A 6,000-nucleotide genomic window follows, 5' to 3' on the forward strand; every position below is an offset into this window, starting at 1 on the left:
TTCCATATACACTTTAGAACAACCTTGCCTGTATGTATGAAAAAAATTAACTAGAATTTTAATGAGTTGTTGTAAGCCTGTATATCGATTGGAGAGAGTTGATATCTTTCATTGATCCTTTCATTATCATTTTGTAGTTCTTACATAAAAGTTCTGTACATGTTTTGGTAGATTTATTACAAGTAAATCTTTCTTCCTCTCACCCTTCGTTTTCTTCCTTTCTTCCTTCCTTTTGTGATTTAAATGTCATTTTATCTTTAATTTTGATTTCCATGTGTTTATTGATAGTATATAGAAATATAATTGATGTTTGTTGATCTTGTATTCTGAGAACTGCTATTAGTTCTCGTAGTTTTTTGTTTGTTTTTGTTTTCTGTGAGGTTTTTGTTTTGTTTTGTTTTCTGGGATTTTTTTGATAGTCATTGGGATTTTCTACATAGACAGTCATGTCATCTGCAAACACGGACAGTTTTATTTCATCCTTTCTGGTCTGTATGGCTTTTAATTCCTCTTCTTGCCTTATTATGTTGACTAGAACTCCCAGTACAATGTTGAATAGGAGTTATGGGAGTGGACATCCTTGTCTTGTGCCTTGTTTTAGGGGGAAAACATTTAGACTTTCACCATTAAGTATAAAGTTAGTGCAGGTTCTTTTTAGATGTTCTTTAACAAGTTGAGAGTTTTTCTCTATTCCTATATTTCTGAGAATTCTCATCATGAATGTAGATTGACTTTTTCAAATGCTTTTTCTGCATCAGTCAATACGAACACATGATTTTTCTTCTTTAACCTGTTCAGATGGTAGGTTACACTGATAGATTTTCAAAAACTGAACACAGCCTTTCATCCTTGAAATAAACTGCACTTTCGTGCTGTATAATTCTTGTTATGTGTTGCTGAATTCTATTTACTGATTTTTTATAAGGATTTTTGTGTCTATATTTATGAGGGATGATGGTCTGTGGTTCTCTCTTTTTGTACGGTTTTGGTATTAGAGTAATTACTAGCTTTATAGAGTGAATTACGAAGTCTTCCCCCCTCTTATTTTCTGGAAGAGTTTGTATAGAATTGGTGTTAATTCAACTTTAAATGCTTGATGGAATTCTCTAGGGAAACCATCTGGGGCTGGAGATTAATTTTGGGAGAATCTTTTAATTATAAATTCAACTTTCTTCATAGTTATAGGGCTATTCAAATTATTTATTCATACTGAGTGTGTTGTGGTAGTTTATGTTTTCTAAAATATTGGTCCATTTCATCTAAGTTCTCAAATTTATGTGTTTAATTTTGTTTGTAGTAGCTCTCCCTTTATTACCCTTTTGATGTCTGCAGGCTCTGAATTGATATCCCCTGTTTCATTCCCAATATAAGTTATTTGAATTTTCTCTCTTTTTAATCATTCTTTATAGAGATATGTCAATTTTATTTATATTTTCCAAGAATCATCTCTTTGTTTCATTGATTTGCTCCATTTTACTATTTTCAATTTCATTGATTTCTGCTCTTTAGTATTTCCTTCCTCTGTTTGCTCTAGATTTATTTTGCTCTTCCTTTTCTAGGTTCTTGACGTGGGATCTTAGATTATTGATTAGACATCTCCTCTTTTCTAATATATACATTTTAGTGCTATAAATTTACCTCTCAGCCCTGCCCTAGCTGCATCCTACAATATTTGATGTGTTGTATTTTTATTTTAATTCAGTTCTGTGTATTTTTAAAATTTCCCTTGACACTTCCTCTTTGACTCATGGGTCACTTAGAAGTGTGTTGTTTATTTTCCAAGCATGTATAGTTTTACCTGTTATCTGTTTGTTATTGATTTCATTGTGGTTGGAGAACACCCCCTGTATGGATTCAGTTCTTTTAAATTCGTTGAGGTTTGCTTTATGGCCTGGGACATGGTTTATGTTTGTATATGTTCCGTGGCCACTTGAAAGAATTCTGCTGTTGTTGGGTGGAGATTCTTTAAACGTCAATTAAATCCTGTTGGTTAATGGTATTCTTGAGCTCTTCTATATCTTCGCTGATGTTCTATCTTTCAGTACAGAGAGATAGATGGGATGTTTAACTCCCCAACTGCAATTGTGGATTTGACTATTTCTCCTTTAAATTCTATCAGTATTGGTTCAAGCATTTTGAAGCTCTGCTGTTTGGTACATACACATTTAAGACTGCTATGTATTCTTGGTGAATGGACCCTTTTATCATTATATAATATCCCTCCTTGTCTCTCTGTCTGTAATTTCTTTGCCCTGAAGTCTATACTATCAATACTAATATAGCCACTTCTACTTCTTTTGATTAATGTATGCATGATATAGTTTTCTTCATTCTTTTACCTTCAACCGGCCTGTATATTTGAAGTGAGCTTTTGGTAGACAACAAATGGTTGGGTCATGTTTTTTAAACTACTCTGCCAATCTCTATCTTCTATTTGGTGTATTTAGACTATTTATATTTTTAAAATTAAGATATAATTCACATACCATAAATTCATCTTTTTACATGTACAATTCAGTGGTTTTTAGTAAATTCACAGTTATGTAACATCACCACTATCTAATTCCAGACATTTTCATCACCCCAAAAGGAAACCCCATGAGCAGTAACCCTTCATCCCTTCTGTTCCCCAGCCCCAGACAACCACTCATCTACTTTGTGTCTCTATGGATTTGTCTATGCTGAGCATCTCCTGTAAATGGAGCAATACAAATGTGGCCTTCTGCAACTGGCACTCTTCACTTAGCCTAAGGTTCTCAGGGTTTACTCGTGTTTTAGCATCAATCAGCAATTCATTCCTCTTAATGGCTGAATAACATTCCATCATTGGAGATGGCATATTTTGTTTATCCATCATCAGTTGAAGAATTCGCGCACACTTTCTTTAATTCAAAAACTTGGACCTGAAAAGAAAGGGCTTCAGTCACACAGAGGCTGCTTCAGATGAACACAGATCATCAGAACGTGAAGCTGCTCTGTGTGCTTGCCAGCGTCTTCTTTAGAAACCGTGAACACTAGCCATTTCTAAAAGCCCACATGGAGGTAAATAAAGAGTGCTGTTTATAGACAGTGAAAACGAGCCTGAGGCCAGAGCCTCCTTGAAAGAACGAAAGCACCAGGTGACACAAGCACCCTGCAGTTTGGGGCACCCTGTGTCTGGAGTCCTGTCCTTCCCGAGCATCCTCCTCCCCCAGACCTCACCAAACCCAGCAGGAGTGCAAGGTCACGCCAGAGGGGAGGGTAACCTTGGGGGCCCCTCTCTGCGGGAAGAGACTTGGCCCAAAGGGCCTCAGTGAGTGGGGAAGAGGGGACTGGGCGGTGCCTCGAGAGGTGGGGAGTGTTCGGAGGAGAGAGCAGGGGAGAGGGGGCATCCTCTTGAAGAACAGAGCACTGGTGAGGATCAGCTCGCATACCGTCTGGGGAGACCCTGGGGCCACTGGAATGGTGTTGGGGTGAGGCTGCCGACAGCGCTGCTTCCAGGTGGGTCTCTGGCTGGGTTCTCAGATCAGGGACCTGACCACGCCCCACTTTGCCCACGGGGAAGATGGGAGCGCCCTACTCCCTGAAATTACCTCTAGGCGGGAGACAAACAAATGAAGCGAATGCGTCCAGAAGTGAGCAAGAGAAAACCAGGCAGTGTCCTTGAGCCGTGAGCGCCCTGGGATGTGCTGGGAGGTGGGCAAGGCCTGACTCTGGTGGGCCAGAGCATCTCTGTGGCCAGAATGAAGATCAGAGACCAACTGGGGCGTGGAGCCGGTCCCGGGTCCCAACCCTGCAAGCATGTTTCCAGAGGAAACGCTTAACAGTCCTTGGGTTTTAATCAATATTATTCAAGCTACAAATTTAAATGTCTTTCCTTAAGCCTCTAGGCTGAACTCACAGATCTTGTTATATTATTTATGGATTTATTAATATTGGCATAAAATAATAAATGTCAGTCATCTTACTCGCCATTTGATTAATTCATACACACGACAGTTTCCCTAAGCATTTAACGTCGTTTACATATGCAGACAATCTCCTCCAGCATCTGGAACTGCAACCACGGATTGGATTGGCCACTTCTTTCAGACCCTCAGACCCTCTGGGGCAGCCCCCCAACCTGGTGAAACCTCCCTGCACGGCGGGAAAGCTTGCACGGCAGCCCTGTGGACGGGCAGGGGTCAGCGAGCAGAGATTCCTCGGGGCGTGTGGACACAGAGCGCCTTTGGGAAAGCACGCTTGGTGGGGGCAACTCTAAAGTCACCGCCGGCCACAGTGTAGACTCGCGTCCTCAGGGCAGCTGGGGGCCACCCAGCTGAGAGCCTCCGCAGCTGCCCGGGGTGCAGTGTCACCCCAGGGGCCCAGGGTGGGGCTCCAGCCGCTCCCTGCCTCACAGGCGGCTCTTGGAGCCCCTCGTCTTCCCAGAGGTGACGTGCGGGCAGGTGTAGGGCTGGAGCACGTGGCTGGAAGGGCCCCCAGCCTGCTTCTACAGTGGCCGGAGCAGGGCTCACTGTGACCCCGGGGGGGTGCCTGGGGCGGTGGGCTCTGTGCAGCGTCTGTGCTGCCTCACGCTCAGGGCCCCTGCCCGATGCAGCCTGTCCCCGGGCCCGGGGACCCTCTGGTGCCCAGACTCCGCTCAGCTTCATCCCTCAGGGAGAGCTTTGCTCTTTGGGCCTAGAAGGAAAACACCGTGGACAGAGCAGAGGGAAACAGGACTAAATGCCACACCCTCCTCGCAGACTCGGAACCGGAGGGTGAGGCCCCGAGAGCTGAGGGCGTGGAGCCCCCGAGGCCAGCGCGCAGTGGGCGAGGGCAGCAGCCCTGTCACAGGGGCCCCGAGAAATGTGACCCGGCTCCACCAGTTCCGGGGGTTCCCGGGGTCTCGGTGTGTGGGGGCGCCCTGACTCGCCTCCATGTGAGGCCCTGGACTGAGCGAGTCCCCTGCCCTCGGCCCCCCTATGGCTCAAGTCGTCCCCCTCCCCCGGCCACTTAGTTAAAACTCCTGGTCTGGAGCCTGGCGGGTATTCGAGAACAAAACTTCTTGTTTCACGAGCTCCTCGCAGTAAAAGCCAGTGTTTCCGGGAGCTCATGCCGTGAAACCCTGCAGGATTCCTGCTTGTCCTGCGGAGCCCAGGCAACCAGAGGGAGACAGCCCGTCCCCTTTGGGCCCCTGGACAGTGCCTTCGCCCTCCCTGTCCAGCCGGCCGCCCGCCCACACTCCGAGCCCAGAGGGGCTGTGCTGCAGGGCTGGGCCTGGGGGAGGTGATGCCCACGAACTCTGCTGAGGAGGCCCGAGACCACCTGGGGGAGGGGCTGGGCAGGGGCGCCTGGCCGGGGTCCCGGCACCTGGGGCCTCCTGCTGCCCCAGGGGTGCGCTGGCCTGGCTCTGTGGTCGCACACAGACCCCTGCACCCAGGGTCAGGGAACAGGCCGTGTGAAGATGGGCTCCCCCAGCGGCGGGCCATCTTCCACTCTCGCCTCAAGAAGAGAAATGAAGCCTCCTAAATGTTTCCATATTAAGCCTGAGCAGGTGCAGGGAGACAGAACCATCCCCGCCCTCCAGTTGCGAAGACCTCCGTGCTGAGATGGGTAAGTGGGGCTGCACGGACTCGCAAAGACCTCGTTTGGGAGGGAAGGGTCCGCAGACCAAGGGGTGAGGGCCCTAGGAAGGGTCTTCCGGCAGCGGCCCTGGGGACAGGGCTGTCCACCCTGCTGGACTCCTTCCCGTGGCGGGGAGCGGAGGGGTGGGTGTGGACGGGCCCCTCCCACGGGCGCGTCTGCAATCCCCAGCAGGCAGTGCCTCTCACAGGGGACTGGGGCTCATGGCAGGCCCCGAAGGTCAGCGGCTATGTCTCCGAAGGTCAGCCTGATGCCCTGAAGGTCAGCAGTTCTGTCACCGTCCCTGCACATGCTGGAGGAGGGCAGAGACACACCGCAAGGGCCCCCAGGACCTGCGCACCCGGCCGGGGTGCCGTCTGTACGGGGCTGCCCCAGACAGCCGGGCTAAGTGGGGGGTCA

The sequence above is a fragment of the Orcinus orca genome, chromosome 14, assembly GCF_937001465.1.
Source record: "Orcinus orca chromosome 14, mOrcOrc1.1, whole genome shotgun sequence".
NCBI classification, from domain to species: Eukaryota; Metazoa; Chordata; class Mammalia; order Artiodactyla; family Delphinidae; genus Orcinus; species Orcinus orca.